General features: G+C 38.8%; 1 long non-coding RNA gene across 1 annotated transcript in view; it reads left to right on the forward strand.

Moving 5' to 3' along the window:
- Window positions 1-26,493, forward strand: part of LOC116591026 — a 121,688-nt gene extending 95,195 nt beyond the window's left edge. The window contains exons 3-4 of the long non-coding RNA XR_004285807.1: window positions 24,059-24,194; window positions 25,930-26,493. This is a non-coding gene — a long non-coding RNA (uncharacterized LOC116591026). The remainder of the gene's footprint in view (window positions 1-24,058; window positions 24,195-25,929) is intronic.
- Window positions 26,494-26,794: the final 301 nt, after the last annotated feature.

Raw genomic sequence — 26,794 nt, forward strand, 5'->3', positions numbered from 1 at the left:
GAGAGCTGACCAGGGGCTACGGGCTTTGTTTTGCAATGTATTGGTGCTTCCTGCCTACTTGTTAGGTCAAGCACTACAGGCCTCACAACTTCCAGAAGTTGTCACCAGCCCTTCTGGTGAGAGATGGGGCCAGGAGACACTTTCTACAGCAGGTGGGGCTGTGAGTCAGCTCCTTGTTGGGAAGGATTGTTCTACTTTCAATTTCCCAAACTGACTCTGGTAGGGGAGAACTGGGAGCTACCTTTAGTCTTGGCTATGAATTAATCCCCTTGCCTATGCATAGCATGGGAACTCTCCATGCCCACCACTGGCTTTGCTTTGGATGCAATCATCTCTGCCTGTCCACCTCTTGGCTTAATCGCCACTGGGCTGCCCAGGTTCCAGGAGTTGTTGCTAGCCCTTATGGTCAGATGGGGTGAGAAGACTTGTCACAGTAGGTGGGCTGTGATTAACTTCCTGCCTGGGCATGGTCAGGCCGGGCTTGCCAGGAAATCTCTTCATTTGAGGATTCAAATCAGGCAGATCTGTACCCTACTGAATTCCCTGGTTAGAGTGCTCCTCTGACTTGGTTCTCTCGAGGAGCAAATCTGCTGGTTCCACAGATGAGGAAAACTGCTAGCTGAACACTGTGGATATAAACTTGGTCTATCAAGATCTGTGTGCTAGGGGCGCCTGGGTGGCTCAGTGGGTTGAGCCGCTGCCTTCGGCTCAGGTCATGATCTCGGGGTCCTGGGATCGAGTCCCGCATCCGGCTCTCTGCTCAGCAGGGAGCCTGCTTCCTCCTCTCTCTCTGCCTGCCTCTCTGCCTACTTGTGATCTCTCTCTGTCAAATAAATAAATAAAATCTTAAAAAAAAAAAAAGATCTGTGTGCTAGTTTTTGCAAATCCCTCCCTCCTTCTCCATCATGGTCAGATTCCCCTGCAATCCTTGTGCAAGATCAGAAAAGGGGTTCCCACAAAGTGATTCAAAGTGCTGGGAGTTGTGGGGAGCTTGGTGTCCTTCTGGGTTCTTTTTTTCCTGTGAAGGAACCAGAGGACTGGGAGGACTCCCTACAAGGTGCTGGGCTGGTTTCGGGGAGGGGCATGTGGTCAATATGTAACTGCTTCTCTTACCCTTCTAATGCTGTCTGTCTTGGCCTCTATGGTGCAGGGGAGTGCTTTAGCCTCACACCTGTGTTTTGGAAATTCTCTCAGTTCTTGAGTAGTTGCTATTTCTTGTGTGTGTGTGTAGTTGGGGCAGACTCAGGAACAGCCTATGTTACCATCTTGGTGATGTCACTCTCAGATTTTTAATTTTTAAGAACAGCTAGTGCTTTGACAGTGTAGTTTTAAAAAGGAATGATTATTCAAGCAGATAGCAGCAATGTATTCCAATAGGGCTTCATTTAATACTGTCATAGGCTTTCCCTAAAAGAAACAGTAATCTTTGTGATGAGCATGGGGAACTATTTCCTCAATACAAATCCAATTTATTTTGGCCAACTGATTGGTGCTTGCAGCCAGATCATTGAACATGATATTAATTATTCATTAAGGTACTTGGAAGGACAGAATTTGCATTCTCATGCAGTCAAAATTGATGAGGTTTTGCATTTGCACTATTGGAATAGCTTCCAACTCAATGCTAAAATTCAATACAATCTTAATAAAAATATTTGAAAAAGACACCAATAATTTGAACTTTCTCATATCCACAGAACATTTGTTTTATTGAACCCTTATGTCCTATTAAAAGTCTGTTGAAAATATTCTTTTTATATCTAATCATATGGATATGGCTTTAAAAATCTCAAGAATGGTTCAAATGAAAGGTCATAATCACTGTAATAGAGCTTAAAAATTGTGATATGGAGAACAAAATTGCAACTCATATCTTTATAAAAGACATTTGCTCTAACACATCTTTAGCATTTTGGTTTTCAGATAAGAAAATATTGAGACTGTAACCATTTTTAGTAGAGACACAAGTAGTATCCCCACAGATTAGAAACACCAAACACAAAAGAGGCTTGTCTTATTTCAGAAATATGTTTGGAGGTCTTACATAAAGCCGTGCTCTTTTTGTTGCTTATAACAGACTTGGTCTGAGATTCTGACTTGAGTCTATAGCCATCTACAGAGAGATCCACAGAAGGCAGGCCACTGCCACTGCCACTCCATTTATCTCACACTCTCAGGGTTGTGCAGAATGCTGTCCCAGCATCTGGCTGGAAGAAAGTGGAGGCAGACGCGTCGGACATTTTTGTGCTTTCCTTAGGAGCCGTAAGTGGCTCATGATACCAACTGATGTTTTTCTATATCATGTCCTGAAATCTGTAAAGACGTTTTAGTTCCAATGGTTGCACATGCTTCGGAAGGAGATACTTATAGGAAAAGGGGTGTGTGTGTTGGAGGTGTGTGTGTATATTGGTTAGGATGTCTCTGGGTACAAGTAACAGAAAGCCCAGACACCTTGAGACTTCAGGAATAAATATCTTCAGAATAGATATCTTCAGGAATAAATATCTTCAGAAATATCTCACATAACTGGGAGCCCAGAGGCAAAGGCAACTTCAAGCATGGTCATCCAGGACTCTGATTTTTTCCATTTCTCTGCTCTTCTACCTTCTAGGGCTATTGCTCTTATGGTTGTAAAACGATCACCAGTAGCAACCAGGGTACACGCTTCCTTATTTGCAACCAGGAGGAAGTGAGGGAAGTCTTTTCCCAAGCATGAAATATACATTCTTCCATTTGATATGATTGACCCATCACAGGCCATGTGCCCCTATCAGGATCAATAATCCTGGTCAGGAAAATGCTTTTATGCAGATTGGGACAGGGTCAGGATTTCAGGAAATAGGGTGGATCCATGGATAACACTGAAGTATTGTTAGAAAGGATAAAAAAAAGAAATGGATCTGGCTAAGAAACCAGAAGTGTCTTCTATCAAAGAAGAAAAATGATCTTTTTTTACTTAAGTAAAAGCTGTATCTCAAGCTGTAGTCATTCAGATTCTTACTTTAGTAATCTGCTTTCCTATCTCCATTCCTCATTTCTCCCTCTCAAACTTTAATAAATGCCTGTAGTGTACACTTGTACTGATCTCCTTTGGTGTGTTCCATATTTTACAAACCTCTTCAGGTGTATTTATTTCCTCCAAGTTAGACATAATAGAGAAAACACTTTAAATACATACTACCCAGCATGCCTCTAGAAAAGTTGTACGAATACGTGTTTGCACCAGGTCCATGTAAGTGTCCTATTTTCCACTCCATGGAGAGCATCCAATTAGAAAATAGATTAGGAAATAATAGTATGTTTTCTTTTTTTAACTTTATTTTTAAAAAGATTTTATCTGTTTGGGAAAGAGAGAGAGAGAGAGAGCATGTACAAGCAGGGGGAGTGGCAGCAGGACCTGGAGAAGGGCTCAATCTTTGGATTGAGAAGGGCTCAACCTGGTTGCCGGGCTCGATCCCAGGACACTGGGATCATGACCTGAGCTGAAGGCAGATGCTTAACTGAGTGAGCCACACAGATGCCCCAATTATATTTTTAAAACTTATCAAATTAGGGTAAGTTTAAAACATCCTATTTTTACACATCTCTTAAAAATTGCATTTTGTGTATTCATTTCTTTTTTTTTTAATAATTTTTTATTTTTTATAAACATATATTTTTATCCCCAGGGGTACAGGTCTATGAATCACCAGGTTTACACACTTCACAGCACTCACCAAAGCACATACCTAAGTACGAGATTTTGTATTTTTATTTGCCATTTGTATATCTTTTGTGTGTGTGTGTGTGTGTGTGTGTGTGTGTGTGTGATATTACCTGAGTCTTTGCCCACTTATCAATTAGGATGAGACTATTTTCTTCATTGATGAATGATGTTGTGGGAGATTGATTTTGTCAGTGTTCCCAAATTTTCACCTTTCTTTATATCCATTATGCCCTTTGTCCTGTGACTTCAAAGTTCTTCCCATAAAAGCAGTCTATTTTTCACCCTATAGAACTTGCTTTGATCTATACAATTAGTTAGATATGTGCCGCTTTAAAAAAATATTTTATTTATTCAACAAAGACACAGCCAGAGAGGGAACACAAGAAGGGGGAGCGCTTAGCAGGGAGGCTGATATAGGACTCAATCCCAGGACTCTGGGATCTGACCTGAGCCAAAGGCAGACACTTGATGACTGAGCCACACAGGTGCCCTGGTATGTGCCACTTTTAAGCTTAGGTCACAAACATCTTTGTATACTTCCACTTTACCTCCTGTATTTCTACTGTTATCATGAGTGTATGCCAGGGCTACCTTGCTGGAGGATGAGAGACATGTGGAAAGGAGAAGAGGCCATTGTAAATCAGCTGACAGTAGCTGACTCCTAGACAGGAGAGTGAACCAGTCAAGATGAGCGGAGCCACCTAGCTGACGCCCAGCTGACCCCCTGGTTGTGAGCAATAAATATTATCATTAGATATCTCTGAGGCTTTGATTGTTATGGTAATAGATAACATACAGCTTTTATTCTCTTTCATTCATTAAATTACAGATCTTAGATCTTGCCTCTTAATTTTATGACATTTTGACTTCTAGAAGTTTGAGAGGTTTATAAACCAAATCTATTTTTTCTCTTTGTGATTTCTCCATTTTTTTTTTTAAGATTTTATTTATTTATTTGACAGGCAGAGATCACAAGTAGGCAGAGAGGCAGGCAGAGAGAGAAAGGAGGAATCAGGCTCCCCACTGAGCAGAGAGCCTGATGCGGGGCTTGATCCCAGGACCTTGAGATCATGACCTGAGCCGAAGGCAGAGGCCTTAACCCACTGAGCCACCCAGGTGCCCCTCCATTGTTTTAATGTGTATAAAATCTGTCACTGAGAAATCAATTAAGTATATGAATACATTTTATTTTTTTGGTTTTTATTTAAATCTAACTTCTATATACATTTAGGTTATTTGGTTTTGGTTATGGTATGACCTGAGGACTTAGAATTTTTTTTTCCAAAAATGAATTTCTCAACTATTATTGAAACAATCCCTTCCCAATTCAATTAATGAAACCAGCTCCATGTATTTGGCTCTTAGGTGTATATCGATATTTACTTTTAAAAAATATTAACTATTTTAGGAATTGTAGTTATATAATATGTTCTAATATTTGTAAAAGTTAGACATCTTTCATTTGTAAAATTGCAAAAATGAAGTTGAATAAAATATTTATAGATAAACTTTAGAACCACCCTGGCAACTCTCCCATCTCCTAATATTGTTGCAGTTTTAATGAGAATTTTATTAAATCTATATGTCAATTTGGAAAGACCTGTTATTTTTATAATAGTTGACCATCCCCTTTATAATCATTTCAAATTTTGCCACATAAGTCATTTATATATTTTAGCATATTCTTTGTGCCTCATATACTTTAAAATATTTTTCTCTAATTTTTCAACTTTTATTATTACTAGAATTTCCCCCTCATTTATTTTTTAAAAATATTTATTTTATTTTTATTAATTAAATTTTTTATTTTAATTCAGTTTAATTAACATTCACTGTGTTGTTAGTTTCAGAGGTAGAATTCAGTGATTCATCAGTTGCATAAACACCGGTGCTCATTACTTCAAGCGCTTTCCTTAATGCCCATCACCCTCCACCCACCTCCCCTCCAGCAATCCTCCTTTTGTTCCCTCAGCTAAGTGTCCTATGGCTTGCCTCTCTCTGTTTTCCTCTTACTTTATTTTCCCTTCCCTTCCCCTTTGTTCACCTGTTTTGTTTCTAAAATTGCACATATGAGTAAAATCATATGGTATCTGTCTTTCTCTGACTTATTTCACTTAACACAATACCCTCAAGTTCCATCAGTGTTATTGCAAATAGCAAGATTTCATTCTTTTTGATGGCTGAGTAATATTCCATTGTATATCTATCACATCTTCTTTATCCATTCATCTACTGGAATTTCTCCCTTATTTCTGGAGTATTTTGAACTTACATTTTTCTTCCTGTGCATTTATCACAAGTCAAGCTCTATTTTCAGAATTAAAATAGTCAATTGATTTTATGATTTAATTGCAAAGGAGATATAGATCTTCTTCAACTTATATTGGGGTTACATCCAGAAAACTCATTGGAAGTTGAAAATATCATAAGTTGAAAATGCACTTAAATACATCTAACCTACTAGACATTGCGACTTAGTGTTACTTACCTTGAATGTTCTCAAAACACTTATATTAGCCTATAGTTGGGCAAAATCATCTAGCCGGAAGCCTGTTGTATAATGTGTTGACTAGTTCATGTAATTGATTGAATATTGTACCCAAAGAGCACCTGGGTGGCTCAGTGGGTTAAAGCCTCTGCCTTTGGCTCGGGTCATGATCCCAGGGTCCTGGGATCTAGCTCCGCATCAGGCTCTCTGCTCGGCGGGGAGCCTGCTTCCTCCCTTCTCTCTGCCTGCCTCTCTGCCTACTTGTAATCTCTGTCTGTCAAATAAGTAAATAAAATCTTAAAAAAAATAGAATATTGTGCCCAAAGTGAAAAACAGAATGGTTGTAGTGTATGGTCATTTACCCTTGTGAGTGTGCAGCTGAGGGAACTGCGCTCACTCCCACTCCTGTGCATCTGGAGAGTATCACATGGCATATCTCTAGACCAAGAAAAGATCAAAATTCAAAATTTGAAAGATTATTTCTACTGAATGCATATCATTTTTACATATCATAAAATAGAAAAATCATAAGTTGAACCATTGTAAGTCAGGGACAGTCTATACTTTCTTCCTTTGAGCAAATAAAATGAGCAAAGATGGAATCAAACCAGAGAACACAGCTCCCCCTTTTCTTGATGAACATTATCAGAAGTTTAGAATGGGAGACAGTTTTCATCCTAGATATCAGATTAACAGAAATGGCCTGGGTGAGGGGAATAAGGAATACAGGCTCCTTCTCTTCTGCCAGCTGGTAGCAGCAGAAGACCCATCATCTTTATGTCTGGGAACACAGGATGGGGAGTTGTGTTCCCATGGCATTTTCTAAGAACCATAGTACTCATAAGTATGGTGATACAATTCCTAGTTTGCTCAGGATCATTCTGTTTTGTGCCTCTTATCCTAGGTTAACTCTTAATCATTTTGTTAATAATTTCCTCTTTCACTTTTTAAAAGTCTTCTGGTCTAGCTCATTAATTACACTGTTTCCCTACTCATACTGCCTCATGAAGCAGTGACTGCAGTCACACTGACCATTGTACTCTTCGATTGTGAATTGAGATGAAGAGAACAGGTGCTTAACATGAACGGAGCTTTGGTTGTCACAGGTATGAGACTTAGACTGTTAATCACGAGTGGCAAAGATTACCTTTGTGAGCACAAATCCCTCATTCCTGTTTATAGAGCTGTGTATTCTGATGGAGAGAGAAGTGGTGGAAGAACATTCTTTTATAAATTTTTGGACCAATCCCTATACCAAGTAGCAAAGCTTTCTTTTCAGAACCCTGGGCTATTACATTAGCTTAATTGGAACAGAACAGTGTCTGTACATCCTGGAGAAGCAACTAAGTGAATCACCTCAAACCAAGGAGCAAGCAAGGTTCATGCTGAGCAGGCGATGGGAATGAGGAGTGACTCTGAGGGAATTCCATGCCCTTCCGTGTTACTGAAAGGGCTTGAACAGCAACATCAGGATGTCATTGCTGTGCATGTCTTGATAGCCTTGCACTGTAGATGTCTTCATCTTCCCCAAAGCTTTCTCCTTAGAGATCAGTGACAGAAGTGAAGACTCCTGGGAACTTGGTTCATGAAGGAGACCTTGAATTAGGCTTGACTGTGCCACCTCTCTTAGGCTGCTGGCATTTTATTCTTTAGGGCATGGGAACATTGAGAAAGAGCGTATTAGGTTCCTGGGATTTGGTCTTATCATTTCCCTAAAACACCATTTCCTAAAGTATGTTCTGCAGAGTTCCAGTTCTAAGAGGTGATAAGAGCTGTACTAAGAAAAGGGGGTAAGTTTGAGAAACAGCATCCGTGTTCTTCCATTTCATCTGGAAGTTTTTTTGTGAAGTTTTCACAAAGAGAATTTTGTTGTTATTGTTTTTGTTTTTTCTTTTCTTTCTCTTGCTAGAGAGCAGAGGCCAGCAGCTAAAGCAGGAAAAGAGGTCTAAGTTAGTCTAGGTCTGATAGGGTAAAGGGCTGAAACAGCAATGGAAAAGAGAAATTAAATATAAGAAAAACATAGAATTATACAAGACATGCCTATGGAGTAGTCACAATGGTGGTGGCAACAATCATCAACAGCAGTGTTGTATTGATAGGAGCTAAAATCTGTGCCATGTACTGTGCTGAGTAAACAGCCTATGCATTGTCTCATTTAATCCTCCCAAAGACACTAAGAGGTAATATTTGCATTCTACTGATTAAGAAATGGAGATTTGTAGAGGTGAAGTTGTTTAAATAACCTGGAGTAAGTAAGTGGTGCATCTTGCTTTGAACCTCTGCAGAGCCCCAGAGATGCTGTGGGATTAAGGAGTAAGACTCCAGCTCGGAGAAGATTGCCCAGAGCCGATGACCTGAGAGAGGAGGTGGCCACCTTCCTTATGAATCTGATAGACTCTGAGGCAACTTATAATGCTAATTTTATCACAGAGGCTGTGGGTTTAGTTCTCCTATCACTTTGGGGGTGTCTAGGAGGTGGAATAGATAAAAAGGGTGGCCTGGCTGTTGGTTTGTAAACTACGCTCATACATAGAAAGCAAGGGGAGACTGAAGAAAGTGGCAGACCACTCCAGATTGGTAGAGAGCAGGTTTAATAAGCAAGAGAACTTACCTTGAGGCTTGTCTTGGGTGGCTGCAAGACTAGTAGATCTCTGTACCCACCTGCCAAATCTTAAAAATTTATAGGACCCTAACTGGGTTTGGTTATGTACAACACTCTCCAGGTGGTCTCAGCATCACATTACTATTTCAAGGCTGAGTATCTGAGGCAGCTTCTAGGGTGGGGGAGGCAAAAGGAATGCACATTCCAAGGACAGGGAAAGGGGTGAGGACCCTCTGGTTGGCTGGGTCCGTCTTGCAGGTCAGCCAGTGGGCATGGCCTTTCCATGACCTCCTCTGACACTCCACCCCTCATGACCAGCTCTTACAATCTCAGGCACCCCTCTGTTCTGCAGTGCATCCTGGCTGGTCAGCAAGGGGTTTTGCTAGCATGATTGTGGCTCATTTGGCAGCTTTCTGGCTGCCTTGGAGGTGGATGCTATAGCAACAATATAGGCACATGCAAGAGAAAATAAATTAAGACAATAATTCCCCAAATCAGTGAAAACTTTTTCCACCAAGAGCCCCATGATCTGAATCACTGATTTATTAAGTCTTCTAAGCACTCAGAACATTCACTTGTGTCCCCATGTAATTTAATAAAGATAACACATAAGCAGACTCATCAGGTATGAGCACATGACATTCTGTTTGGATAATAGCACAGGTGCCTTTTTGTGAAGCAGTAATAATGTCCAAGGCCATCCTATTCGGAGGATAGCTTTTCTCATTAGAGATATTTCAGTGTTTAGTAAGGACAGGCTATTATTTACGGCTTGCTGGGTGAACTTAGTGAGGGCTTCTATGTATGCTATAACATCCTACTAGCCAAAAGAGGGAACAAAGATGGTGGCCAAATGATAATACCAGTGGAAAAAAAAGTGCTCACCTGGCCTTGAGGGGAGCGAAGTGGGCAGATTTAGGAGCTTGACCTGGTTGTATGTACCGTATGTGTTGACTGGGGGAGATGGCACTGTCAGGCATGAGAAGATGGACTGGAGACAAGATATGCCAGACCAGGATCCCCACCACCTCCCCTCTTTTAATGGTGCATGTTCCATTCCAGGTATAGTGCATTTCAGCAGGTTCACTTTATAGTGGGACAATGGAATTTCAGTGGAGATGGAACAGTTCCTTCTTACCCAGGAATGTGAAGTAACTCACCCATCCTGGTGGGACATCCCATTGTAAATTCCCTAGATGACACCTTTTCCAGGTTTGATGAGGCTTGGTGTTCTCAGCAGCATAGCACATTGATCCATGGTGAGAATCAGGGCAATGGCATTTCCCCTGGACTTCCATTCCTTATGACACAGGGTGTCTCAGCAGGTGTTCTCAGTCTGACATGTGTGGCAACAGGTCTTACCTGTTCATCATTCAAATGTATTAAAGCATGGGGCAATAATTTAGTCCACCCAACTGAGATGGTTTTACTCATTAGTAATTTATTCTGCTGCTTTATTATTTCATTTTTCCTTTCTACCAACCCTGTTATGTGCAGGTTATAGGAGAGATGGACCTTCTGTTCAGTGGCATGTTCTTTTGCCCAGTGTTGCATATCATGACCTTTGATATGTGACCCCTGATCCCTGTCTAGTTGATGAGGATATCTATACATGGTAATCAGCTTCTCTTAAACCCCTAATTGTGGCAGCCTGATTTGTATGGTGACAGGAAAACTTGAGCCAGTGTAGATGTGGTGTTTACACAAACCAAAGCATATATAGAACCCTCACTCAGTTGGAGGGGAAGAATACAATCAATTTGTCAATCCCTTACCAATTGGGCCACCTTTGTACCCAGGTGGGATGGCATATTGCCAAGGACACTGGGTTGCTTTTGAATTACAGTAACTTGTTTAATGCAGTACCAGCATGTTCTAAACAACTCAGGTGCAATCATGGCCACTCTTCCTATGCACCCAGTCAGCTATATCTACAGAAGGGTCGGTTGGTAGGGCTTATACCTGGGCTAGGGCATCAGCTTCCGGATTGCCATGGAATACCAGAGCGTTATGAGCCAGGGCATATAAACCAAGGAAGAGGCAAGTCTTCACATATTAACATTATATTATCAATGTGATGGCTTATTTTACTGTTGTGGGGAAGAACAAGGACAGGTCTCAGACTACCACCCCATGACATATTGTGGGGCCACACAGATGGCCTTGGGGAAGCATATATAAGGGCCATTGTTACCCTTTCCTTATGAAAGCCAATTGATCTTAATTATCAGAAACCTATACTTGTCAGAGTCATTTCCATGCATCTCCTTGAAGGTGAAGCTCTTTTACAGGAACACTTTTGCAAATATCAGAATTAAACCATAACTGTCTATAAATGACAAAAGACATACAAACACCCATAGTTAAAGATCTGATGAGACTTTACTATAATGCAGTTGACAAGGGAATTTGTTTATTTCAGTGACACACATTTTAAAGTTATAACTGATAACATTATGCCAGAACACATCAGTTTTTTTGAATTTCATACAAATATATCCCAAAGAAAATTTAGCATTATTTCTTATTTGACAGTGTTTCCCATTTCCATTTCCCGATGTTTTTCTTAATATACCAAAGAAGCCTAATTAGTTCGACATCTTGCTTTCATAAGGAGAGAGAAGCCGTCTTTTGAGATGGTCCAGGGACCCTTTGGAAAATCCCAAAGTTAGTTCAGGGTCAGAAAAACTTCATTCAGGATTTGATTTGGGGGAAGTTTTTAAAAAATATTGAAATGTTTAAAACACTTGATTAAATAGGATCTTAAGTCACTGTGAAACAATACTTAGTTATCCATTAGTGAAAGTGACAAACACTTCAAAGGCAAATATGGAAAGTTATATAGATGTAAAAACTTAGCTCTTTGAATAGAGAAGACTGTTTTCTCCAGTAATCAAAGGCCTGATAAATACAACACGAAGCACAGGAAATTATTTTGATGAAATACATAATCTTTGTTTTTTAGGCACATTACTTAACAAGTAAGACAAAGCCTTCACAATCCCACCAAGAACAGACCAATAACTTTTAGCAGATGAAAGAAAATTAAGTTTCAGTTTTACATAAGTACACCTTGTTATTAAAGCTTATTTTTCTTTGGGTCAATTGAATAGAGCTGTTTTACAAGTCAATTTTGTAAATTACCTCTAGAGGTAGAAACAAAATCACATGTACATAACACCCATCCGTAGACATACACAAACATACAGACAGACACAAGCAGAGAGCCATAGTTTTTATTTCAAAACCTTAGCCCTTGATGAATAGTCTCATGGAGGCTATGGACTAGATTTTGGGCAGGGTAGCTTCTACAGTAGTCTGTATTTTAGCCCCCCCCCCCTTTTCCTCTTCAGTCTTTGTGGGTAGTGTTTTAGTTATCTCCTGGGGTGTTTATATTTCAAAGACATTATAAGATTTACAACTTCAAGGGACAGAGAAAGAATGCAACTTTTCTCCTAGGAGTTTTAGGGTATATTTCTTTATTATCAGAAGTCTAGGATAATTTCTATTTAAAGTTTTTCTTTGTGCTCGGGGTCAGACAGCATGGGGCATTCATGTTTCACTGTCAATCACAACATTCTCCCCTTTGGTTTCCTTACATCCCTGGGGATTCTGCCTCTTAGCATCCTAATCAGGCTTTGTCACAAGCCCTTCTCCTAGCTTTACAAAATGGCACAGTAAGTTCTCCCAAGTTATTATTTAGCTCTTCTACCTTACCTGCCAGCCCTGAAGCTGGCAGAGTAGAGGACAACTACACATCCTTCTCTAACTTCAGTTCTTCTCCCAACTTTCTAACTTGAGCTTCAGCTTCTAGTGGGGCATCAGTGTCTAGCCAAACTGCCCACAGTAGAGGCCAACCCACTGTGGCAGTCATTCATTTCACTTCTTTGCCACAAAGCACTATATATACAGTTTCTTAAACAAGTGCATTCAAGAGGCCAGTGTTTTCAGGCCATCCTTGTACCTACACGGCAGTCCACAACACATCTAACATATGGGGCCACCTCCTCCCTGGCCAACTTGGAATGCTTCTTCCCCACCCATTTCTTTAGCCTCTGGGCTGGCTGTCACCAATTGTTGGCTGACAAACTGGTGTCCTTACTACACAAGCAGTAAAGAGAGACTGAAGAAAGAGGCAGGCCACTCCAGGTAGTAGGTGGCTGATTTAATAAGCACGAGAACTTACTTATAAGGCTTGTCTTGGGCAGAAGGCTGCAAGATTAGTAGATCTCTCAAAAGCTCGTATAAAGGTCCAACTGGGTTCAGCCATGTATAGTGGTCAGATAACTATCTCAAGGTTATGTCCTTGGAGCAACTTCTAGCATGCAGAAGGCAAGTACAACACACATTCTAAGAATAGGGAAGGGGGTCAGAAGCCTTTGAAGCTCGGGTCCTGCTCATGGGTCAACCAGTGGTCATATCTTCCCAGTGACCTCCTTTAACAGTGGCTGATCTAGACAGCAGCCTGGATGTGACAAGTCTGACAAGGATCACCACTTGGGTGTACTAGGGGCTCTGAATAGCTCTGGCGCCTATAGTATTAATTTCAAGCTAACATTTACTCAGAGAAAACAAGTGATAAAATCACTTTCCCTTATCATTTGAAATGGACATCAAAATTCTATTAAAAATCTGAGGATGACTCTACACTCAGGAGGAAAACCAGTTTCTTGCTTTTGTAAAATGACTATCAAATATGTCAAGTGTTTACTTCTCATTGCAGTTATAATGGTACTTCAGTATCTCCTGTGATTGTTGGTTGGGGGGGAATTGAGGCATTTGTATAATTTTAAAAAATAAACTATGATGCCAGGTATTCTTCACAGTAATTTTTACTCAGTTTCTGAGCAGGTCTATAGAGGCTGTTAAAATGTGAAGATTGCAGCAGAGAACCAATTTCAATATAAGCCTATGGAGATCCTATTACAATATAAAAATGAAATGTTGCCAATGTATGTTATACACTACACCCAGAAATAGATAGAAGGCAATACAAAACCCGTCATGCCTATATAGTATTTTGGTTCAGACATTCATCCATTGATTGAGCAGCGTTCTCTAAAAGGAAGCTGACACAGCATCCTTACCTTAAATTGTAGTTGTTATCATACCACAGATGATGTTTTATTTAAATGGATTATGCTTTAAGTCACCTGGGAAAATGGCAAAGAAACTGAATTCAAAGTCTCACACCATAACTAGACAACTCAAGGATATTAACTGAGAAATTCAGGCAATCAGCATGTTTAGTACACTAGTAATTCTCAACTCTGGCTGTAGATTAGAATCATCTGGGAAGGTTTTAAAAATACCTATGTTGGGATGCCTGGGTGGCTCAGTCAGTTAAGCATCTGCCTTCCGCTCAGGTCGTGATCCCAGGGTCCTGGGATGGAGTCCTGCATTGGATTCCTGCTCAGCGGGGAGCCTGCTTCTCCTGCTGCCCCTTCCCCCTGCTTGTATGAGAGTGCACGTGGGCGCGTGCTCTCTCTCAAATGAATTAAATAAAATCTTTTTAAAAAATACCTATGCCTGGATTCTACCCCCAGAAAGTCTAATTTAATTAGTTTCCTGGTGCTGTGCAGGCATTTTTTATTCTAATATACAAAACAACATTGATTTACATAAACCCAAAAAGCTGGGTTTAGCCGAGTCTGCTATATTTTGCCCACCCAAAAAATTGAAGAAGGAGTCTTGCCAATCAGGAACAGGAATTGCATGCAAATGGGTATAATAGCTTATGCCAATTTCTTTCTCACCCCATCTGCTATATCATTTTGGAAGTTTGATGGAGGAAATATTGAGGAATGGTGCGTTAGAAGTAGGAAGGAAGCACTTAAGGTATATCTAGGGCAGCTTGGATTTCTGATACTTGCATACTAATTTGAACTACTACTGGGATAGACATGTAGTAGTCAAGCTAAATTTATTACCTAACTCTAAATTATCGGTGCATAATAACACTCTGGATGTATTTAAGTATCCATCCCATCTCCAGCTTTCAAGGACCAGGGGTAATCATAAGATCTAAATTTGCCAAATTGTAAGAGATTTATATTTCTTCCCTACCTCCCATAACCATTATTATTATTATTATTTTTTTTAAAGATTTTATTTATTTTTCAGAGACAGAGGGAGAGAGCGCGAGCGAGCACAGGCAGACAGAGAGGCAGGCAGAGGCAGAGGGAGAAGCAGGCTCCCTGCCGAGCAAGGAGCCCGATGTGGGACTCGATCCCAGGACCCTGGGATCATGACCTGAGCCGAAGGCAGTTGCTTAACCAACTGAGCCACCCAGGCATCCCTCCCATAACCATTATTAACAAGCAGACACACAACCTCCAGTAGCAATCAATGCTATCTTAAAACAAGGAAGGGAATCAGACTTAGGAGGAAGTTATACTTAGGGAGGAAGAGTGGAACAGGTAGAAAGAACATGGGTCTTTGATGACATCACTGAATTGCTGACCATGGGTAACTGGAAACTGCTCTGTCTCTGGCCCAGTTAAATCATATAGTTCCTCATTGTTTTAACTTAGTTTTGTGCAAATGATGCATAATTAGGAATTATTTCAGATGGACAGAAAGAAGAGAGCATTCTAGTTGAAACTAGGAATCTCAATGTGACACTAACTCAAAGATCCTAGACCAAGGGAAATATCTCTGGACCAGAGCTTCCTCCTTTGTTAGTGTTAGGGATCTGAACATGATCCCTAAGTTTCTAAGTTTCTTTTATCACTCTAAGACCTGAGTATATGCTTAAGAATTTTATTCATTAATTATATTTGCTGCTTTTCTTTTTTTTAAGATCTTATTTATTTATTTGACAGAGAGAGACACAGCGAGAGAGGGAACACAAGCAGGGAAGTGGGAGAGAGAGAAGCAGGCTTCCTGCCGAGCAGGGAGCCAGATGCGGGGCTTGATCCCAGGACCCCGGGATCATGCCCTGAGCCGAAGGCAGATGCTTAATGACTGAGCCACCCAGGCACCCCATTATTTTCAAACATGCTTAATATATCTCTTCTTTGTAACCTAGCAGTTTCAAACTTTCATAGATAGTCGATCTCATGTGAAGTTTCAGTACGTCTTCATTGATATTTCAGTTTGGAACTGTCAGTTTTAGGGGATCAAGTTCAATCTAGTTTTTTGTTGCTGTTCCATCTTTATGTTCTATCTCAGACTTTATCCCCCCGCCCCCTGCCCCCGCCACTGGTGCCTCTTGAAGTGGTATTAGATGGGTAGATCTGATCGTAGAAGCTCACATCAGGCTCTGGGCTCAGGGTCATGAAATGAGTAACATGATCAGAAAAAAAGTTTAGGGGAGTGGTAGAGGTGCTGGCAGAATGCTAGGAGTTTTGCTCACTTTAAGCTGTACAATCTGGAGTCTAATAGTAATGCAATGTGTATTCATGTACATAATAATACCCAAGAGGTTTATTAATGTGGGCTTTGTAAAGACTTTTGTCACTTTTAGCAAAGGAAAGTGGTGTATAGTATGTGCACACTAAAAGGACAAAATGTGAAGGTATACTGTGTGTCTTGATGTAAGTCTTTAATTTTTTCTAAGATCTAAGTTCTATAGGCTAATGGGCTGATGGTAAAACTCTCACAAGTCATCTATCTTTACCTTTATCTCTTTCCCATTTTGCTCTTGTTCTGATGAGTCAACTGCTACTTCCTTACTCCCTCTCTCCTCTCACTCTTTCCCCTTACAACTGTTAGTATCTAGTATGTGCCAAACTATACTACGTTGTGGCTATACAAAATTGCTTGCTGTCTAATAGGAGGAAGCAAAGAAACAAAACAGATGATTAAAAAGAATGTATATATAGACCACATTTTCTTGATGCATTCATCTATGTAGGGCATCTTGGCTCTTTCCACAGTTTGGCTACTGTGGACCTTGCTGCTGTGAACAATGGGGTACATGTAGCCCTTCTTTTCACCACATCTGTGTCTTTGGGATAAATACCCAGCAGTGCAATTGATGGGTCATAGGGTAGCTCTATTTTTAACTTTCTGAGGAACCTCCACTCTGTTTTCTAAAGTGGTTGCACCAACTTGCACCCTACCAATAGTGTAAGAGGGTTTCCCTTTCTCCACATCTTCTCCAGCACTTGTTGTTTCCTACTGTGTCAATTTTTGCCATTCTAACTGGTGTAAGGTGGTATCTCATGTGATTTTGATTTGAATTTCCTTGGTGGCTAATGATGTTGAACATTTTTTCATGTGTCTGTTAGCCATTGGTATGTCTTCTTTGGACAAGTGTCTGTTCATGTCTTTCTTCTGCCCATTTTTCTACTTACTTGTTTTTTGGGGTGTTGAGTTGGAGAAGTTCCTTATGGATCTTGGATATCAGCCCTTTATCTGTAGTGTCATTTGCTAATATCTTCTCCCATTCTGTGGGTTGCCTCTTTGTTTTGTTGATTGTTTCCTTTGCTGTGCAGAAGCTTTTTATCTTGATGAAGTCCCAAAAGTTCATTTTTGCTTTTGTTTCCCTTGCCTTTGGAGATGTGTTTTAAAAGAAGTTGCTGTGGCCGTTGTCGAAGAGGTTGCTGCCTCCATTCTCCTTTAGGATTTTGATGGAGTCCTATGTCACATTGAGGTCTTTCATACATTCAGAGTTTGTCTTTGTGTATGGTATAAGCGAATGGTCGAGTTTCATTCTTCTGTATATAGCTGTCCAATTTTCCCAGCATCACTTCGCGAAGAGGCTTTTTCCCATTGGGCATTTTTTTCCTGCTTTGTTGAAGATTGTTTGACCATAGAGTTGAGGGTCCATATCTGGGCTCTCTATTCTGGAACTGGAAGAGGTTATGCTAAGTGAAATAAGTCAAGCAGAGAAGGTCAATTATCATATGATTTCACTTATTTGTGGAACATAAGGAATAGCATGGAGGACATTAGGAGAAGGAAGGAAAAATTAAGGGGGGGGGATATCAGAGGGGAAGGTGAACCATGAGAGACTGTGGACTCCAGGAAACAACTGAGGGTTTTAGAGGGGAGGGAGGTAGGGGGATGGGTTAGCCCGGTGATGGGTATTAAGGAGGGCACATATTGCATGGAGCCCTGGGTGTTATATGCAAACAATGAATCATGGAACACTGCATAAAAAACTAATGATGTACTGTATGGTGATTAACATAACATAATAAAAAAATAAAAAGAGTGTAATAATTCCATATATGAGGAGGGAAAAATAACTGCCTTTTTCCAAAGATATGATTTGGCAAGATATTACATAGTAATGAGTTTTGAAAAGAGTAGAGTAGAGAACACTTTACCATATTTTTTGGCACACAAAATGCATGACCTCATGTGTAAGTGTGTAATAAAAATTGAAACAGTGGATATGAAATTCAATATACTTCCTCTAGTGCCCTCTTCTACTTCATCCATAGCTTTGTGAAACTGCAGAGTGGAGTGGCTCTGTGAGGTCTGAAGGAAGAACTGATATATCCACCAAGGCATGTGCAAAGGTGGCTTGGTTTGTGGCCCCATGTCTTTGTGCTGTAGCCCCAGTGTAGCTCTAGTTTAATAAGGTCTTTAGAAAGAACCCCCTTCTACAATCTTACTTCAGTTTGAGAAAGAAACAACACTTTTTAAAGGAGATTTCTCTCAGAGTAGATTCTTCTGCAGAGTTGTTGATGGCTCTTGTATTGACAACTCTTACTCACTTGTAAGCATATGGTCTTTATGGTAGGGCTGCCCAGTTATTTAAAAACTGCCCAACACAGAGTCTAATCATGTAACAGATGCACAGATGGTGCTGGAATGAACACACTGGTGGACCCTGAAGCTAACTTCCCTCATTCTCTGCTGCATTTTAATTTGTTTTGTGACTTATTGACAGTGGATTTGATTAGAGCAGAAATCTGCTAGCTAGTTTCCAGGTGTCATGAGTTGTGTGTCTGGTAACCTCATGGAAGAGAGTGTGTGTGTGTATGTGTGTGTGTGTGTTTGTGTTGTTTAGTTAGTGTTAGGTTTTAAAAATCTTGTCTTTGAGTAATACTTTAGAAAATATGACGCCCCCCAAGCCAGATAATTGAATAATATAGTAGCCGATGCTGTATTACGAGACTTGGACAATGAGCACATAGACTTTTGTGCTAGGATAGACCATTGGAAGTGGAAATAAGTACAAGTATTATTCTCCCTAAAGAACACCATATGTAGGATTTTTGTATTTCTTATGAGTCTGGTTTTTCATAACTAGGTGTGTGGGCAAACACAACTAACCTATCTGGTCTCACGTTCTTTATCTGTGAAATAAGAGTTGCACAAAATCTTAGTGCTTTCCTTCCAAAAAGTTTGAAAGTCATCTTTAAATAAAATTACAGGGGGGAATAAATTATATAAAAGAATTACAACCAGAGCTGTGATTGAAGTAGAAATGTTTAAGAATCTAGGGCTAAGAAATGCACATGACATCTTACTAAGAAAAGTAGCTCAGTAAGCTGAGCTGTTTCTAGTGAGTGATAGGGGAAGGACCGTGGTTTCTTCTCTGTACTGATGATACAATCTGGGCTATAAAATAATGTGATATGTGGGTTTATAAAGCTCCTCGTGTGCAAACCAAGGGTGTTTGCAGACAAGCATGCTGTCTGGGCAGTGGTGGTAAACTAAACCTGGGCTTTCTCCACATTGAATTTCAAGATGGGTGATTTCGTCCTCGGTGTTCTGTCACCTTCAAACTATGGAATTCTGTTTCTGATCCTCCCAAGGATAGGAAGATGTGAAAATGCACAATCCTCTAAGATAATTATCTATTTCTCAAGCAGTGACACTCCTGCAAAAATTTGCCTGTGGTCAGAAGCTGACATACAGTAGTTTTAAACAGGGTCCCGAGAGTGATCCCATTTCTGGGTAATTTCATGAACAACCTCCTGGGACTTGGTTATCTGGAGATGATTTTCTACCAGACTGGGAAGTACTCAGTCCATCAGCATTTATTTATTGTCTGCCATATGCCAGGGATATGCTCAGTGCAAGATACAAAAGAAAACTCTTCATCTTCAAGGAAGTTAGGGTGTAACGTGGGAGACTGCCACACAAGCCAATAGTTCTAATGCACTGTGGTGAGTCCCACGGAGGTCTGGACAAGGTGTTGTAGTGAGCAGAGAAGTAAACCAACTCAGCCTTGTGGGGAGGTATCCTGGAGATGACACCAGAATAAGCTGAGAAAGAAGAGAACAGGAGGAAGAAAAGCCTTCAGGCAGAGGAAACAGTACTGGGGCGCAGAGGCAAGAGACAGTAAGAAGAATCAAGGATCTCCAAGTACTTTGCTGGAGAATCAACTCTGTGTGTGTGTGTGTGTGTGTGTGTGTGTGTGTGTGTGTGTGTTAGAAACAAAGCTAGACAGGTGGGCAGAACCTGCCTCACATGCCACACTCAGTGGGTTGAACTTTTTTCTGAAGGGGGTAGATCTCTGATGGAGTGCAAGTAATTATTCAAGTAATTGAATTGAAAATTAAGAATGCTCCTCAATTTTGATACTTTTTAAACTTAGAAACTGTCCATTTCATCTAGGAATTTAACATTATTTTTAGAGTTTTTACAGGCTACTCATAATTCTTTAAAAAATCGTATTCAACTTATTCAAGTTGAACTATACAAGTAGGGAAGCAACAGAATATAGATTCATTTTTAGGAGGCTCTTCCTGTCAATAATATAGAAGATCCCCTGGGGTAGAATGGTGGGCAGGGAGGGAGGAGGAATGAACTTAAAGGGCAAGGGGCCAGTTACAGCACAGGTCTGAGGAAGAAGTGATCAATAGCAAATGGAAGGTTGTGACCTCTAATTATTCTTAAGCCATCCTTTCATTTCTCAGTAAACTCTACTTGATCATGGGATATCTATATATATATATCTATATATATATATCTATATATATCTATATATATAGATATCTTATATTTATATTTGTTTTCTGTTAGATTCTATTTGCTAATATTACATTAGAGATTTTTACATTGACATTTATTAGAAAGATTGATCTTTTTTTTATTGTGTTATGTTAGTCACCATACAGTACATCGTTAGTTTTTTATCTTTATTTCTTATTTGTTTTCTCTGCTTTGAAAGAGTATAAATAATATTTGACAAAAATGCATTTTTGCATCTTTTTGACCTACTCTTGTTGGAGGTGGACAAATGAGGAATAGTTGTTCTTTGGTCCCAGAAGAGAAGGAAGAATAAGCAAATTTATCGTCATGAAAAAAATTAAGAATGCTCTCAATTTTGATACTCTCTTAACTTAGAAACTATCCATTTCATCTAGGGATTCAGTATTATTTTTATAGAGCTTTTACCAAGTACTCATAATTCTTTTAAAAATCTTATGCATATGAGGTTTCTTTCCCCCTTAGACTCATTGTTAATGATCTGTGTTTGTGCTTTCTCCTTTTTAGTTTTTGTTTAGACTAACTGCTGATTTATCTCTATTTCTTTTCCCCCTAAGAATCACCTTCTGGTTTTATTGATTAAGTTTACTTTCTCTCTTTTGTTTTATAATATATCAATTTCTGCTTTTTATCTTAAATAATTTGTTCCTTCTGCTTGCCTTAGGTTTTATTCTTTTTAAATTACTGAGTTGAATTCATATTTAGTAATGTATTTAGAACCTCACTTTTTTTTTTTTTTTACAGTGCATAGCTTAACTATTGACATGGGGTTTTATTAATGTAGAGTTTTCAGTTTTATTATTTGCTAGATATTCTGCAACTTTGGAGGCAATAAAGAAATCATGACTAGAATTGTTAAAGAGTGAGTTATAACATTTCAGGTGGTTGGTTTTATTAGTTATTAATTTCTACTCTAATTGCATTATAAGCTAAGAGCATGGTCATTACTGTCATTACCATTTGTTTTAAAATACTTTTTGTGTCTAGTTTATGGTCAAGTTTTATAAATGTTTTTAGAAGTATTTGAAAACCAGTCTCTTCATTTTCAGCACTGGAATTATAAAGACGTTAATCTGATGGATTAGATTCCAGATTCTTTATACCATCACTCATTTTGAGAATTTGACTTGTTTGCAGCTGAAAGAAATAAATTTAAATCCTTCTCCATTTGGAGCAATCTCCTTAAATTCCCCGTGTTTTAAGCTTTATGTGTTCTTATGTTAAAATAATTGGAATGTAAAATATAACAGTAGTTATATCTTCAATTGAGATTGAACATTTTTATAATGTTAAACTACTCTTTTGTCTTGTTTAATGCTTTTTGCCTTGAAGTCTTTCTGGCAGACATGACAAATTAATGCCAAAAGAGAGAGAGAGAGAAAAAAGCCAGAATCACTTGTCGTATCATTCATTTCACTTTTAACATTCCTGAATGATTGAGACATATAGGTAGTTTTTGTTTATTAAACACAATTTGAGCATCTTTAAAGAATTTATTTTATTTCATATACATATATAATATTTATTACATATATAACATGTTTCAATTCTATCATCTTGTATTTTCTCTTTCTAATGCTTCTGTTGCTTTTCTTCTTTTGCTATATGGTTATGTCTTCTTTATTTTGGTTCTGTTGCTGTCCTACTATTGATATTTTGAGAGATTTATAATCTGGATCTTAGTTCCTCTAGTGGTTACCTTTATGATTGTTAATATTTTTTCAAGTTAGGTCTATTGACTCCTTGCTATGAAATATGGGAAAATCCTACACCACCCCTACATCACTACCTTGCTTTTTATCTCCTTTATTTTCACAGTGTTAAAGTTTACAACACTTCTAGTAAATGTAATAAACTACTAATGGCTTCAGTGTTCACCACCAAGTCCTTAAATATCACAACTCCCTCATTTCTGGTTATTTCAGCTTCTCTTTTGAAGGGCTGGAGTTCATTCTCTCTCAGTTTTTCTCATTAGAGCCTATGATTGTTATATTCTGACTCTTTGCATAATTGTAAACACATGGCTAATGACTATATTCATGATTGATAATTGGTTAGTTTGAAATTATTGGGGGCATGCATATTTCTCTCCAGACCTCTCTAAATATTGCTTTGATGTGGAGGATTTTATAGATGTTATACTAATCCAGTGCTTCCAGTCTCACTATTATTATATTTACATATACATTATACACGCACACACACACACACACACACACATATATATATAATATGTAATTAGAACAGAGAAAGCAATGATGAAATTAGAACATATGATATACATATATATGTATATATACACACAGATATATATATATAAAATATGTAATTAGAACAGAGAAAGCAATAATGAAATTAAAATAAAATAATGAAATTAGAACACATGATGATATACATATATATGTGTATATATGTATATATATACATGAAATTAGAACACATGCTGATATACATATATATATGTGTATCACTACACTACATTTCATCATGTGTTCTAATTTCATTATTGCTTTCTCTCCCAAAGAGCCTTTAATACCATATGGCCTCTGGAGGGCCACAAACTATTATAATATCTAAGATTTTTCTCAGTCCCCCTTACCCTACAAGAACCAATTTTTGTCCTCTTGGGGATGATGTCATCCCTGTTGACAACATATGTGCCAACCTTACGCCCCATATTCTCTTGTAAGCGACTTCTTTGGTGAGGATAGTGTTTTCCTGCAAATTTTCTTGGGCCACAGTGTGATCTTTGCTACTGCAGATTCAGGGCTTGCTTGTTTCTCTGCCAACTTTTATCATATTTTTGAAAAAAATTTGGGGTCCATCTGTTCCATTCCCTTCTTGAGAACTATCAATTATGTGTGTATTAGCCATCTGCTTTCATCTTCCACGCCTCTGATCTTCTCTTTAGCCTCTTCTTTTGTTCCTTTTTTCCATTTTATTGCCTAGCTTCAAAGAGTCCATATCACTACATTTCAGATGTCTCTCTTTTCCTTTTTGCTGCTTTTAATGTTTTACATTTTTGTAGTGGTTTTTATTATATCCTCTTTCTGACTTCACCACCATACTTTCTCCTGTTATGTGTGTTCTTCATTTTTCTTTTGCCTTTCAAATTTATTTTCTCCTTCTGGCATTTCCATATATCTATGCTACTATCATCCCTCAGATTTTGGGATAATCTGCCCCTTCTCCCCTTCTTTGGGTATGCAGATCATCAGCCAGGAGATCCATGAGTATTTGCAGTATAGCTTTCGTTTGGTGATTTGTGCCTATTTATTTTGCATAGTTGGGTGTAAGAAGGGGGTGCAAATCTGACTGCTGTTTCTGATCTCTCTTCAACCTTCTCATTTCTGGCTTTTTTCAGCCTGGGAGTCATAACTGGAGAATGTGAAGATAGAAACAATACTTCTTCAACCCTTGTTCTCCTGTTCCTCACTGTGTAACAGCCTCCATGATGATCTCAGCATGGACTAGGGATGCACTCATACTCATCCTTCCAGGTAAAGCTAGCTCCCTTGGGGATTCAGTGATTTTTTTGAAAAAATATGTATTCTTATTAAGACCCAAAGGAATAGAAAAGATATTTAATGTACTATTCTACTTTATAATCGATATAATCTATTTATATGAAATTTTTAGAAAAGGCAAACCTATACTGACAGAAAGCCCATCAGTGGTTGCCAGGGGCCAAAGAAGGGATTAACTGCAAAGAGACACAAAATAACTTTGGGGATAATGGAAATACTACATATTGCCCATTTTGGTGGTGGTTACACAATTATGTATATTTGCCCAAACTCACCAAATTGTATCCAATAACTGGAAAAGTTTTTGTAAAGATGATTTTTAAAAGTTAAAGAAGCAATAAATGTGATATATATGGCTGAAACAATTCTTTTTCACTATATACATTGGATTCTTGACTCTAAGAAAGTTTGGACAACATATATGAGCATACCACGAGATGAAAAAATAAAATAAGAGATGTTTTCCTTACTGCAGTAGTCCCGAAAACATATATATCAGAATTCCTTGGGGATATTGTCTAAATGCAGCTTACAGGCTCCACTCCCAGAGATTCTGACCTAAGGCCAGGTAGCGGGGGATAGACCTGTGTGATCTAATGGTCTCTCCAGGTGATTATGATGCATGGCAAAATTTGAAAACCATCAGCCTAGTATATAGGCTGACCTTGAAGTAAACTGAATTGATGTCATGCCCTGGTCTATTTCAGATATTTCTAAGAATTATATCAGAAACATCATAAAAGACCTTGAAACAATAAATTGCCAGTTGCATTGGCTAAATAGCTCTATAAGGAGGCCCAAGACTTGGCAAAGTAGCCTCCCCAAATTGCAAGTCTTCTGATATGCCATTGATCCCCTTCCCTGACCTCAGTCTGGTTAAGAAAGCATACTGAATCTTGGAGCTTTAGTTTTCTTATTGGTTATTTGGCAAGATCTATAGTATCTACGTAGCTCCCATAGTTGTTCATCAGAATTAAGCAAGATAATTCATATAAACTACTTAGCACAATGCCTAGTACATAGTATGCACAATGGAACCTGGAAAATTCAGATAATCTTAACTAGTAATTGATTCCCAACCTTAACAGCAGGCTCACCCTGATCATTTCATTAACGTTATAATAATGAGACCTTAGATTTCATGCTTTTTAATTATTCCGACCATTATACCATTTACACCATTATAGTTGTTGTCACTGTCACAACATTGTCAACGTTGATGTTGTTAGCATTATCATTATGTCTTATGTTTATTATTATATTTATTATCATTATCATCATCTCAGTGATTTTGGTATCAATGGACCATCCTCTTTCTCCTGCCTAAGTTTACCACTGACATTATTTTGCGGGACTGAAGGCACTCCTCTCTTGAGTATCCAGACCTTTTTTTGCCTGTTAAAGTGGAATCATTTGATAGCCACTGTTTACTTTTTTTTAAATTAAATTCAATTAGCCAACACATAGTACATCATTTGTTTCAGCTGTAGTGTTCAACAGTGCATCAGTTGCCACTGTTTACTTTTAACAGGCCATTTCAGATAAATCTAAATGTAATGTAAAACTTAGAAAAACAACAACAAAGGGTTGAATTGTAATAAAAGGATGACATTCAACCCTCTTCAAGTCTATTATTTAATAACCTAAAATCAACCCAGATGGTACTTCCAACTACATTGCCTCACTTTTTTTTTTTTTTTTTTTTTAGCCTCTGCTTTCCAGGAGCTTGGTGGAGAAGGTGATTAGAGCTGATGTTGTTGATATAGGTGCATGGAGGCGATGTGGCTGGGCAGTTACAGGAGGTAGTTAGTGACAAGGAGTCCTTAAGGTCTTCCCTCTTCTCCACTGCCCTCCCCGAGCTGTTCTTCTGGGGTGTTCAGGCAACAACTAGCTTTTTCCCAGGTATACACATCAAGCAGAGCATTGTGATCAATCCTGATGACCCCCTAAAACTGAGGTTTTTACAGTGTAATAATAATTGATGTTTGACAAAGTGCTCAGTAGTCTCTAAAATTGGAAGATATCTTTTACTGAGGCCTAGATAGGTCATCCTTAGCAGAGATCACCCAAACAATGTGACTTAAACCAGATTTCATTCAGTAATTTATCAGTATTATTGAACACTACATCTGAAACTAATGATGTCCTGTAAGTTGGCTAATAGAATTTAAATAAAAATAAAAAAAAATAATTAAAACACAAACAAAAAACCCTCAGATTTCGTGACTCTAAATTCCATGGTTCTTTTCACTCTCTGTGACACCTTTCCAGTTGGGAGGGAGACTGTTTTAGCTCTTCCCAATTAATAGCTTAAAGAGAAGCCAAAATATTGATACTCCTCAATCCTCAAGGTGGCCTGGTAAAAGCTGTGTGCCAAGATGGCCTGGCTGGTCCACACCTGGAGGTGAGCACCCCAGTGTGCTACATAGACTGTGATGTGGAAACTGTTAGGAGGCACTGATAGATGTTATCTAATGTCGATGTATTAATCTTCTTATGTTTTTTGTTCATACTTTAAATAAGTGGCATTCATACCTTTAACTACTGGGATTTTGAGAATTCAAAAACCCTGC

Source organism: Mustela erminea, chromosome 5 (genome assembly GCF_009829155.1).
Source record: "Mustela erminea isolate mMusErm1 chromosome 5, mMusErm1.Pri, whole genome shotgun sequence".
NCBI classification, from domain to species: domain Eukaryota; kingdom Metazoa; phylum Chordata; class Mammalia; order Carnivora; family Mustelidae; genus Mustela; species Mustela erminea.